Source organism: Mycetomoellerius zeteki, unplaced genomic scaffold (assembly GCF_001594055.1).
Source record: "Mycetomoellerius zeteki isolate Tzet28-1 unplaced genomic scaffold, Tzet1.0 scaffold41, whole genome shotgun sequence".
In the NCBI taxonomy this organism is placed as follows: domain Eukaryota; kingdom Metazoa; phylum Arthropoda; class Insecta; order Hymenoptera; family Formicidae; genus Mycetomoellerius; species Mycetomoellerius zeteki.
The window spans coordinates 370,761-384,698 of record NW_017257403.1 but is presented as its reverse complement, the minus strand read 5'-3'; the positions used below and the strand labels follow the sequence as shown (position 1 = coordinate 384,698).

General features: G+C 35.8%; 1 protein-coding gene and 1 non-coding gene across 2 annotated transcripts in view; one reads left to right on the top strand and one right to left on the bottom strand.

Annotated features, from left to right (window-relative positions):
• Window positions 1-13,938, top strand: part of Sesn (Sestrin) — a 209,164-nt gene that overhangs the window by 142,797 nt on the left and 52,429 nt on the right. The window lies entirely within an intron of this gene.
• TRNAA-AGC (transfer RNA alanine (anticodon AGC)) lies at window positions 7,700-7,772 on the bottom strand. Its single transcript has one exon. It is a non-coding gene; the product is annotated as a tRNA-Ala (tRNA).

Sequence of the window (13,938 nt, the reverse complement as noted above, 5' to 3'; positions counted from 1 at the left end):
TTTAAAAGTACATTACATTCACTAAAATGCATTTACTTATGACATCGAATCACAATTAATTATAGCTTGTCGTTGAGACACGCTTCCCACGAGAGTTTCGGCCAAAGTTTTGGATAAAAACTTTCAAACTTCCAAATGTGTCGAAAATAACTGCTTCAAAATAAATATTCGCGTTTTTTAAAGCTTTATCTTCGTGATTGATCAGATATTTTTAATTGGATTTGCATGCGGAGATTGGAAAGACCAATCCATCGATCTGTGTCACTTTTACATTTGTGAAAATTTCGTAAACAGCATGTCTCATTGAAAACATGATGACAAGCTATAATTAATGATACTGATGATTGGATGCCTTAACTAAGTAATTGTATTTTAGTGAATGTAATGTACTTTTAAAATATAACTTTTAATATACTCGATTTCCTTCAGAGAACTGCTATTATACGCTCTTGTGCCACTGACTGCAAATCGGAGATAAGAATAGAATCGATTCGACATAAAAGAACATTAATCCCTGGATAACTTCTTATCTTTAGCGGAGAATAAAGAAAATATTTTCTGGGAAATATCTCGCAAATAGATAAAACAAACAGAAACCAGCATAAAACTGACATGTGATATATTAAAAAAAAATCTTATTTTATTTAAAAAATATTTTCTCGATTAATTCTAAAATTGCTGGATGGTTCTAAATTCGCTATAAACTCCACGTGAAGCCGTCGTCAATATCAAGCATTAAACGACAATGTATTACTCATGCGACTCACGCCGTCGTGCGTAGCGAGAATAATTCGAGGGACCTGACGGAACAATGAAACTTATTTATCACATGTCTCCTGCGTTGGCCGGAAAATGCTACGTGCTCTTGTTTACATTCGGAAGCGTAATACGGACCGTAAGACGACCGGCCGGTTCCCTCCAGTTTTTACGCATCGTAAACGAAAGTAGACCGATTAAATTCCTTTTCGAGGTTGGCTGCCGGGATGTTATTACCAGCGCGAGGTACGCAATTTCGGACGCGTCCCCCTTTCAGGAGACCCTTATTACAACGTTGACACATGAGCGACCATCACATCCTCCCGTCCTCGCCCTGCTTCAAGGTGCTTGACTTCGTCCTGACGAAGGGACGCTCTCCTGAGGTTTTACCTAACTGGTCCCTCGACCGATTTCCTTTCTTCTCCCTGTCGTAATGCAGGTACTAATCTGTTGGAAAATAAATCTGTCCCTGTCGCTCGAGTCCCACGATGATTTTTTTCGAGTGGTAGTGGAGATAATACCTCACAGGGTTTATCGTTGCATCGAGGTAGACCTGTGTGTTCCTAAATTTTTTAGTAAGTTCGATTTTATGGTTTAAGCGATTACGAAAGATTACTCAAGTGCAAGCCATATGTCATTTTTATGTGAATCGTTTTAGAGTTGTACGATTTTCTTATTGAGTACATCTCTTTTATCGATATTTGAAATCGACGTTCCATTAAAACTTCATAGTGTTCTTCATATTATTTTATTTTTATTCTGCTGAAACATCCGATGAATCTGAGACAGAACGTGTCTCGTCGAATTAGACGTAGAAATAAATTTCCAACACCGATTCGGGGTGACATAATTTTTCAGCGACTTTATCGTTGCCATTGTTTGACCGAATTTATAATTTAACGTGACGGCCCTCCTATATGCCGGCTAGATATAAGCCTATAAAACGCACGTATATGCCTTAAGTTATATATACATATGAATCCCTTGAGACATTCGCCCGTAGGTTTTATAGCTCAACGGAATATCGTACGAGGCCCGATTTAATTTCGTGCAGATACCCTCGGCTCCGCGCGCGCGCGCAATCCGACTAATTTATCGCGATATAAAATTCGTCCGCGCGCGGCTGCGTGATCGCGATAGATCATTGATCGCGCCAGCCTAAGGGGAACCGGCCCGGGCGCGGCCCGTTTGGCGAGGGGGAAAGAAAAATACATTGTTGATACAGCTCCGGTTTTACGATCCAACGTCCAACCACTGACGTTCTCGTCACCCCGCGTTCTTCACGCTTCCACGGAAAAGACACACGGAGATGCGTATCCGACTTTTCTCCCCCTCGTCTCGTACACTCTGACGCGTTCTTCTCAGGCGAGTTTCCCTTAATTTATCGGCGCATAAAAGTCGGAGAGCCGCTGTTACGAGCCGCCCGCCATTGATCCACCGATGATGCCCCGCGCGAGCTCCGGAAGCGAAAGTGTATACGCGCGCACGAGGGGGAAAGAAATGCGACGATTAGGATGCGATACACAGCGTCTCGTTGTCGCAACTGAATATCGCGACTGCCGATTCGGATGGCTTTTATTTAGGGAGTTGCCTAGGGTTGCCCCCATTTTCTTTCATCTTCAGACGCTTTCAACGCAGTCTGAGATCTTTTCTTAACACAAATCTTATTTCGGGATTTTATCGGTATCAGTTATCTCGAAAATTATGCCTCGATTCCGAATACCTTTTGTGTAACATAAAACTATTTGATGATTGATAAATAACATTTCTCAGCTTACTTTCCGGTAACCACGAGGGGGTAACCACTAGCTGAAATATTGTCTCACAGATTACATGATTTCATATGATTTCATCTGCTTACAAATAATTTTTTTTCGCTACGTATGAAGTAATTTGGTAAAATATACGATTTTATTTAATATTATACAATGATTTCTCGTGGTTGCATATGTATTATAATTATCGGATTATACATAGAGATTTCATATGAACTTTATAATAATTTCAAGGACTCTGTCTCACGATTACATTAAGTGGTCACTCCCTCGGGTAACCATGACAAAAAGATAGTGAAATTATGAGGCACACTCTAAATTTTTGGGAGTGAAATTTCACCCAAACAGTGATAGTTCCGACAGGAAGGAAATTTTCACTCTTAGAGAGTGAAGAATCTCCAAATGGGAGTCAATTTTCAATCTATTGTATTATTCAATATGTGGAGAGTGAATAATTTCACTCTCCGAAGGGAGGGACTGAAATTTCACTCTGATAAATGTTAAGTTTAGCCTGTCTACATCTAATCTAAAAATTATTAAGCTCATTCGACGTGTTTTTGCAGAAAACAAACGAATATGACAGAAAAAAACGTCACTCTGTCTCGCGAAGCGAGGTATTAAATCGTTAAAGTTGACTTTTTAGATTAGATTAAGAAATTCACTGTTGAAAGAGTGAAATGAAGTTCACTCCTTGCCGGACTGGCGCAACTATCACTTTTCTTGGAGTGAAATTTCACTCCCAAAAATTTAGAGTGCAACCTGCATTCTACACTCTCGACTTACTTTTGTACAAGGAATATGTTTTTCCCCACTTCGTATGATTATATTATATAATATAGTATATATAATATACTATATATTATATACATAATTTTTAGTTTTATTTTAGTTTCACTTAATATAATTTTTAGTGTTTGATAATTCGGGTGGACTGGCATAACTACGGTGCACGAACAACAGAAAGCTCGTCATGGATTTCGTTGGTGAATCTCTCTCTGCATCTCCCTTTCTCCAGAGAGAACGCAAGTTTTCTCGTTAACCAGCCTTTTGCGCAAGCGGCAAGGGCGGCATTGTCGGAAGAAAATGGTACGAGTGAAATTCCTGGGAGTTTCGCCGACGAAGCGCGGAAAATAAAGCCCGGAAAACTTGACAACGCAAACTCCTCTGCCAACTTTTCCTCCTCTTTCTCCGCCTCCTGTTTTACTGCTCAGTATCTCATTCTGTCCCTCCCAGCCTCTCTCTCTTTCTTTTTCTTTCTCGGGTCTGTTTACGGACTCGCGAGGCGCTTGTTTGCGCCGAATTGCGCGAGTGGAAACCTCGAAGCGACGTGCAGATAACTCCAGGGCGTTTGTTAATCGAGTTGCAAGGTGCGGCGACGGTCTTCTCCTTTTTCTCGTCTTCACACACAAGATGTCCCGCGATTTTAGTTATCCGATTCCTGCGGCGATACCGAGTTAAACGTATTACGTGAAAACATGGCTCCGGGTAATTTACGGAATTACGTAATACTCACGGATTATTCTTAAAAAAAAAAAGAAAAAGAAAAAGAAACTTTATATGTCCAACGGCATTAATCGATATGAACGTATAATCAATGATAGAGCACGCACATTCAACGCTAATTGTGCTGTTTTATTTGCTTACTATTAATATCGCATTCAATAACAACGTGAGACGTGAGAATCAGGCAACTACATTTATCGCTAAATGTTTAGTGAGGGATCTTTATCAGTTTCACCGGTTAGCATCGTGTTATTTTATCTCTCATAATTGCTCATAATTGTTTTGTTTTTTCTAACGTTAAAATTTAAAAATATCTCTAATATATTTGAGACTCGTATTTTGTGGTTTTAACCTTCGTGTCACTTCGCGAATATCGACTCTTGATGACGTTAGGTATATCGCTACATACCGTTTTCCGAGCATCGTGCAGTTTGTCCGATTTGCGTCAGTCGAGCCTGGCCTACGACCAAGACGCTTCTTATCGTGTTTTCCATGATTTAATTTCGGGGTGATTACTTTTTTTTCGGTGAAATGTATATTTAACTACTTGGATTATTGCAACATTGCAATAACCGTTTTTAAAACGTAATGTACACATAATTATACATACATATATATAATAGACCGTTCAGTAACGATACTATAAAAGAAATTTGTTTTGAAAAGAGGTTATCTAAATGTAAATAATTTTTTAATTATAATTGATACAAAAATAAAATAAATTTTTCACAGTAGAATAAATGTCAGAATTGCAAATAAATAAAAGAATTCACTTCTCAACTTTATTTCATAATGAATTTAAAATATAATTATTAAGATGCAACAAAGTTGCGAAACCACGAAAAATGTATAATATTTATTTAAATTTTATTAATAGTTAGTAAATGATTTCATTTTCAACAATCACGTCTTGATCAAATGTAGCGGGAATTACTTGATCTTGGAACAGAAAGTATAATGTCCATATTAAAATTCTGAAAATATGTCAGGTAATTTACGCGCGATGGAGGGTAGGTATATGTGTATGCATAATACGAGCGATCGTAGATTCATGCGGAGTTTGCACAGTTGCATTCCGAAGTAATATTGCACAGATGGCTGTCTGACTCTCTGTCGTCTTCGCGCTCGTCTGCAAATTATATTATCAGGTGTTATAACAATGTTGCGGCTCATTATCGGAGTCGAAGTGCAGCAATTAAACCGTCGAGAGACGATACGTTCGTAAACAGATTATAGATACCCGCGAGTTCTCGCGAGGTATATACTTGTAACATTGTGCAAGCAGTTATTTAAGAGACCGTTTTAGACTGCGACTGCATTGAAAAATTATCTTCGATCGGGACATCCCCTACATTGAGACGTATCGCAATCGAGATAATCGCGAATATCTCCGATCGTTTTTTCTCGACGGGGACTTTTGTCGGAATCACCCATCGCTGCTCGTAAACACCGTGACAAAGCCTTTGCGTTTGTAATTCTGGCAACATTATGCAATGACACGGTGACCGCCGTCACGTACTCTTGGAGTGTTTACTGAAAAAGAGCTATAAAACTAAACGTCACGTTGATCGGCAACTTATAACGTCTCGTCATCTTTTTTTAATGGGTCTGTTTTTTTGTGGCTGTAGTGTACATTTTTGGAACTTTAAATGAGAGGTAGATGTTTAATTTGGCGAAAGCCAGAAAGAGAGGTCCTAGGCCGGTATTTATAGTCAGTTCTTATATTTAAGATCGTCTTAAGTTCTGTCTTGAGGTGTCACGAACCAATCAGAGGACCGCATTAGCGTCTTAAGACATTATTTAAGACGATCTTGAAATAAGAACGGACTATGAATACTGCCCCTAGTGCAGTCTAGTGCAGAAATAAAAAACAGATCTATCATATCAAAATTATAATTTTAAAACTTCGCGATTCCAGAAATATTCGTTTTATTTATTTTTAATTGCACTTTACACTATCTCAATTTTTTAATTTATGTCATATTTACGCACGGTATTTGCATTTGACTTTTACGACATAACATTTTATGTAGGGGGGAGGGGGCTAAGCTGGCATTTGAATTTTGAGTGGCAAAAATATATCTTACGAGTTCCTAATTTATATTGTAGATAGCATCTCGTGTGTCTTCTTTATTTACCAGCGAAGTTTGGTTAGTTTAAGTGCGCCGCGTTGTTATGTTTAGGTAGTCAAATGTGTTTTCGATAGTCAAAAGTAATTTTTGAGATTTCATTTTCCGAATCACATCAATTTTTGTGTATATGGATGAAATGAAGTTGCAAACACCAAAACTTTTTATCTTGTAGTCTTATAATCACTCTATAAAACGCTAATAATTATTTGACTAAAATCGTTTATTTTGTTACTGAAAATTGCAATTGAAAAAAAGATGCCCACTTAGTCTCGGTCTCCTCTATAATTTGAATTTTTTAGAATTCTTAATTATGATAATTTTATAAGCGTGGTAGACGGGAGTTATCATAGGACGAAGATGAAATATCGAAAGGCGATAACATTAATTTTACGCGAATTTGCAACAAGAAGCACGTTTATTTTTGACGTTCATCCTCGACTTCTGTCGTCAATAGAGATATGGCGATATTATGCAGTATATGCTCGGCGTGAGAGATGTCGGACGTTTTCGTGAAGCGCGAGTGGAAGCCGATCGGCAGTCCGGTGCATCGAATTGACACGGATATCTCTCGCTTTATCAGGCCGGCGCATGCATTGTTGAAAAGTTCGCCGGAGGAAATCACATCCGTGGATCGTGTACCTGCAATGTGGTCGGCGATGCCCACAATCTCGTGGAATTATATTGTACCGTTACTGGATCTCTCTGTGCTACGGTACCTCTGCGCACACGCCTCTCTTTAACTTTGCAGCAGGAAATTCGAATTATGCCACTCGAGCGATTACAGATTATCGTCTTCGTTACGATGATCTCCAATATCAAAAATTTTAGCGGGAAATTATTTTCACTCGAAAACGTTTTAAATATCCGATAGTGTAGTCCATAGAAAATATAGTTTTGCTAAAGTATCTGTATAAAATTTTATAATAGTTAGATACAGATCTATAACTTTGTTAAACTATCAAAATGATTACGTTCAAGCTGCTTGTTATGACTGCAGCTTTACTCATTATCCTTGATCATCCTACATAATTATTTTTATGGTCCAACATTAAAATTATTTTTAGATCTGTATATATATATATATATCTACACTGTTAGACATCAAGAGGGAGCAATGGTAAATCCTTAACTTAAATAACATTTTGTTATTTTTAACTTTTATGTGTATGAAAATTAATCCATTTCTGTAATTAGTTTCAAAGTAACCAACGTCCATATTAACGTATATACTTACATAATAAATTAAATTTGAATAAAAGATACATTTTATGGAATTGAATTATTTAGCTTCATTGTTTTAATTAAATTAACGACATATTGAGTAGGAGCATCTATAAAAATGACTAAGAAATAACTCAAATTGGGTATAATTTGACACTATTATGAATTTAATACTAATTTTTAGATACTTTAACAAAATTGTTCTTTTCATGAGGGATATTAAAAAAAAAATCTTGCCTTTAATGCGATAGGGATTTTTTATTTGCGATTCATACTTTTCTTTTTCAATCGGCAAAAAAAAAAAAAGAGTTTTGGAGGCGCCGGGTATCGATCCCGGTACCTCTCGCATGCTAAGCGAGCGCTCTACCATCTGAGCTACGCCCCCTTGGTGTAAGAGAACGGAAGGCTGTGCAGGATCTTCAGTGCGGAGTAACACGCGATGTTACACTTTCTCTGAACAATACTTCACGTCTTGCGAACTGAGGAGAATCCATCATTTAGCACTTTGACTAACGGTAATGGGCATAACCGACACACAGTAGGCTTCGTTCTATGACGTGACGACTAGATCCGCATTTGATTCACGCCAGTTCACGCCGCAGCATTTTGCTCCAGCCCTTATGTCTCTTTATATTTTGAAAGCTATAAAATAATGTGAAAAAAGAATACAATAAATCCGATACTTTAGAATTGATAAGATATATATAAATAATTTTATCACAAATATTGCTCATAAAAATTGAATGTAAATAGCGTGCGTAAACACGATCTCTATTGTCTTTCTCCATTCAATCGACTTATCGTTTATTCTTTTTGTATTAGTCATGGATGAATCATATCTAGTAATATGTGTCAGATCGTTGCACCTGCAGTTAACCATGCATCGCGGCGTAAAGTTGCTGCAATGAGCTTGCGATCGCACTCTACATTATTACGGACAGAGTTTGACTTTCCTTTTTTTCCGGATTATTTTAATTATTGTTTAACGAAACATACAACTAAGAAAAACATCGATTTTGTCAATTTTACGCTTTCACGAACATTTTATTGTTTTTTTATGGATATATTGTAACTATTTTACATTTTAACCAAGCTCTCAGTTTCTTCGAACTTTCCTTTATGTACGTGGAAATGCGTAAAATAAGTATCCATTGTCTCGAATGGGAACGAGAATAAAACTTGTTATTAGCGGAGAAATAAAAATCGTCGTGCGAACGTGCGCGACTTCTTGGACTATAAAAAACGATCATTGCCACGATAGTGCACAAAGTGAAACGCATGAGGCACCGTATGCAGAATGATTCACCTAAGTTCAATCGTATTGATCTTTTTTTCCAGACGCTTTATTTGATCTGTAAATTATCCACGAATTAAAAATCTTATATCTATTTTCATCCATCACTTAACTTTAATCTCAATTCAACTTACTTTTCATTCAACTTACTATTCTGTAATTCTTAGGCTCGGTTGCACCAACGTTACTTTGATTTGTGAGATTTAAAACTCTCTCTATCTCTCCCTCTCTTTCGCCTTTAAAGAGAGAAAGTGAGAATTTCAAGCCTCGCTTACAGTCAAAGTAACATTGGTGCAATCGAGCCTTAATGATAGTAATGATATACATTGTCGTTGCGCAAGTTTTATAGTACGTGGTACAAAAACTGCGCAACGAGAATGTAACGATATCATTACTGTCATTAAGGCCCGGGTTTTCATTATCTGGTTAATTTGTGGTTTAGACTTAACCTTACTTAACTTGCTAATAATGTAAAAATTGTGTTTTTCCCAGCTATGATTAATCACTAAAGTAGCGTTATGTAAAAAAATTATTTCTCTGTTTTAAAAAATTATAAAATTATAATTAATCAGTTTATCAAGTATAATTTTATAATTATTATAATTTTAAAATTATTAATTTATGAAAATCATTTATCAGTTTAGTGATTAACTATATAAGATAGAAAAATACAATTTTTCATTATTATTAGGTTCATCAGCAAATGAAAAACCCTAAGGCCTGAGAATTACAAAATAGAGCCTAAGAATTAAAAAAGAATGAAGAGTTACTTAATTATAGAGATTAAAGTTAATCTATATTGGTGGAAATAGACATTAATCAAATCCAAATATATTCTTCTTTCCGGGAAATTCTCCTCTTAAATAAATAAATTTTTCTCCGAAGAATGAACTTTTCTCGCGAATGAACTTTCGATCTGACGTATCAATACCGCTCGTTCTTTCTCGCTGAATGATAGGAAACAAAGCGGCGCGCTCATTACGGAGTTTATCGGCAGTGACTCTCTTTTTCCCGGTAAATAAAAGAGTAGGTATCAGATAGGCGATTCATCCGGATTTTTTTTTTTCATTCCAACGAGGAAATCTCGCATCGCATGAAAACGCGACGATCCGTTCACCTCGTCGCACCGCCCTCGACACCTCCCTCTTCTGCTTGTACCGTCTCTCCACCCTTACGTAACACGCGTAAAAGGAGACAGCAAACTACATAGCGCTAACGAACCTTTGTTCGCGTTTTTACGATTCCAGTAAATAGCCGGGCCGTGAGTCTACGAGCTCTCGGCGCAGCGTGACGTTATTGCGGCCGTAACAAAGAGACGAACCGACCGCGTTTTCCGGCAACGTCCAAAATTGCGCCGACCCCTCCTTTCTTCCCTCCCTGACTTCTTCCGGAAAAGCTCGAAACGGCGGGTCTCTTCTGCAGCATTGCTTTCCCTCGTGCGCGTGTCTCCGCCACGTGCACGTCTGTCATGTGCACGCTTTACGTCATGACAGCAATTCCCAAATTGCGAGTCTCTTAATCTACGAAATAAGTGCTCTATTGTGTCGCATATGTTACGTAAATAGCAGTATTACAACTGCTGCATTGATCTCTACACGGAAAGAACGATTTTGCTGAAGTATGTAAAAAGTTAGCTAGATGCAAATTTAAAAATAATTCTGTTGGATTATTATTAAAATAATTTTGTGCACTAAGAAAAAAATACACTAAAAAAACAAGACAATTTTCTTCATTTTAGTAAATTATGTGTTTGCATACAACTGTGAATTATGTGTTTGCATACACATTTTTTAAAAATAAGAAACTGTATTTATTCGAAGAATATTATTGTCTTATGAAGAAAATCATTTATTAATTATAGTAAGCGTTTTATACAATACAATAATTATTGAAATTTAATTATTATTTATTAATAATTAATGATTTCTCAATTATATTTATGCATTACAAGTTTTATAATTTAAATAAATAATATATTATATTTATTAAATAAATATATTTACTAAAATTAAGAAAAATTTTTCTCAGCGTAGAAATTCTCAAGCATGATGAGCAATGCTACAATAAGTTTTGACATTTTAGCAATTAATTTGAGCGTCTTACATAATTATTTTAATGGTCTAACGAAATTATTTTCAGATTTGTATCTAGCTTAGATATAAATCTAAGCTAGATATTTTAGTGCTAACTAGATAGATTAATTATTTTTAGATACTTTAGCAAAGCCGTCCTTTCCGTACAGATTTTCTCGAAATTAACTCTATATTTTCCATTTTACTCATTAATATTCCGTAGTCTGTATATTACACAATATATTATTGCTACATAATTTATAGCATCTATTTAATAACAACGCGTGACATGACATGGAATTTCCGAAATATCTTGATTGACATCGAAACAAAAGGTATGATATGAATTGCTTGACCCATATCACGTGTTTCGATAAAATGTAAATCATTCTAGTCTCCGTTGAATAATTCAGATTACAGAGACATGCATGTTTGCTTAATGCTTTTTCTTTTAATATTAATAGAATCTAGCATAATCTAGCACAATAGTTGCGTCTATTCCAATTTATTTTTCGTAAAATCATACCGAAAACATCCACTCGATGAAATAAATTGGCATGAAATTTTATCAATAATTGGTTTAAATTTTTTTTCTCGTTGCATGTTTAGATCAGTTAATAAAAAGTTAACTCAACATCAGCGAAGAATATTTATTTCTGCTTCATGGCGTAAACAAAATATCCCGATACTTTATAAACAAGAGCTTCCGATCTTAATTCTAATAAGTAAGATAGTCGTCCGACAAACAATGGAACGAACAGAACGTGTATCGAGGAATCGATGTTCCCTGACAATGTAAGCTCCTTGGCCAAGTAGGCGTCGTAAAAATTACGCAACCTACTGTGTTGGGGATGAACGATTTTAGGGAGCTTTTATGCTCGATGGTTTTTATGAGCCCGTTTGATGGGGATCGATCCATTTCGTATATTTTCTCATCCAATAAAAAATATTGCCGCAACGTACGGTTTTATTTTAGCGAGTTTATCGCGAGGATAAAGATACGTTGGAGACAAAAAAATGTTAAAACCTGGATTGGTCAAGAGGCTCTTAAGAACAGCGAAATATTTCTTGTTTTTATTTCCTTTTACCAACAAAGCTACATCTTAAATTTAATGTACATATACATTAAAGACTTTTTTTTAAGACGTTATCTACGGGACTGGATTTACACACAAAATAAAAAAAGTTACAGCTTAGAGCTCGCAAAGTGCTTCGCGTAATCTTGAAAAAAAAATCCTTTTAAATAATGTAGTTTTAATTAAGATAATTTAATTAAATATTTCCATACTTTTTTTTTGCTAATTTAAAATTTCGTCACAAATTTAAATTTATTTTATATTTATATTAAAAAATTTACATAAATGTTAAATATGCGTAAAAAAGCTCCTCTCTCTCTCTCTTTTTTTCTTTTTATGATGTTACATGTAATGTTTTCATCACCTTTTTACGATAGGTTATATTCTTCGAGTAGACAGCACATATCTTGCAACAGAAATTTGCGGCATTTCATTATAAAAATCATGTTTAAGATCCCATTTAAAAACATCTGCGCGAATGGCCTTATGCATAGCAGTTTGATCCTCGCTTATAGCGATCGGGAGCAGACGCGCCGGCATTGTTACGCAAAGTTTTGCCGTGTAGAACGACGTGACTCATTGTCGCTAAACATTCTTAAACAATTTATATCGGTGTCTTTTAGCGGAATATTACGTGCAAGGACATCGGAGGGGTAGAGATATAGGCAAGTCACACAACGATATATGTATGCACGAACGACAGTGAGTCACACTTTTGATACCGACACATTTACGAGAATCGCGAAAATATTCTCGCAACGAGTTTCTTGCATAACAATACATAATACCTACTGGCCACTGACTTTTAGAGAATCACGTTTATGCTTTGCTTCACGCTGTATTCATTTAATTTGTGTCATCCCGTTTCATGAATTTCGCACTCGCGCATATATGATTATTATATATCCATTTTATAAAGTAAAACTTATTTTAAAATAAGTTTTAAAGGATAAGTTTTAAAAGACAAGTTTTAAAGGGAGCTTTTTTCTAATTATAAAATAAATGTTTTTTTTTTTTCGTCTAATCAAGAAAATATTTTTGCTAGAAATAAGCTTTAACTTTCCTCGAATCTTTCTGAAATCCTTGAATATGTGTGATTTGGCAACGCGATTTATATTTTTATATCATGATTCACTGGTTAAATGATCTTAAAGCTTTTTTTGTGTATGATGGCACATCTCGAGTATGCAAGGTATTCACTCGCAATGGAAAATAGTTGGATGCTACAATGGATTTCTCGCTTGAATGACACATAAAAAAATTAATCGTTCGACTTGAATATATATGTACACTGATAAAAACGCACAACTTTCCGTAAGATGGTCTTTTGTATCTGAATTACCTGTTTTGCCGTGTGTGTTAATTCTAGCGGAAGCAGAATTTGGACGGTTGACGCATTCAACAGTGACAATTCCACGATTCGTTCGGAATTTTTTTTCTGAGAACAAACACGGCATACTTCAATGATTTCTGAAGAAATGGAGGACGTTATAAGAATAGCCTCGGATCGCGATAACATTATTTTTGATAAATAGGCCTTTTATCGCGGTGGATCTTTTCAAATTATTAATTAATAATTCTGCTAACGGCAGACATCTTTAATTAAGTATAATTAGAGATTTTTTATAATATTGAAGATAATTCTCTAAGGGAGGGGATCCTAATTCTCCTAAGTAAAGGATGTACGATATCCTTGCAGAGTTGATAAAGACTAATGTTTTTTTTTTTTAAGAATAAAACATATTGTGTTTCTTCTTAAATATGTTTTTAATGCTTCAAATATGCTATAAACAATACTATAAAAAAAACATATTTAAAATACCTTTATTAAAAACATCAATTATGTTTTAAATTGTTTAAAACACGTTTAAAACATGTTTTTTACCAACCCTGTATCGACGGTGAGCGTCGCGCAAGGTAACAGCAATTTTCGTCACTCGAGTGTGGAACCGGTTATTAGTCATCGCAAATTGCGGTAGACAAAACTTTCCGATGGTTTCATAGTAGCTAACCATGTACACCAAACAGCGAGCTGCTCCGGGCTCCGTTATAACGGAATGTTGTGTATGTAACAGAGAGAGAGAGAGAGAGAGAGAGAGAGAGAGAGAG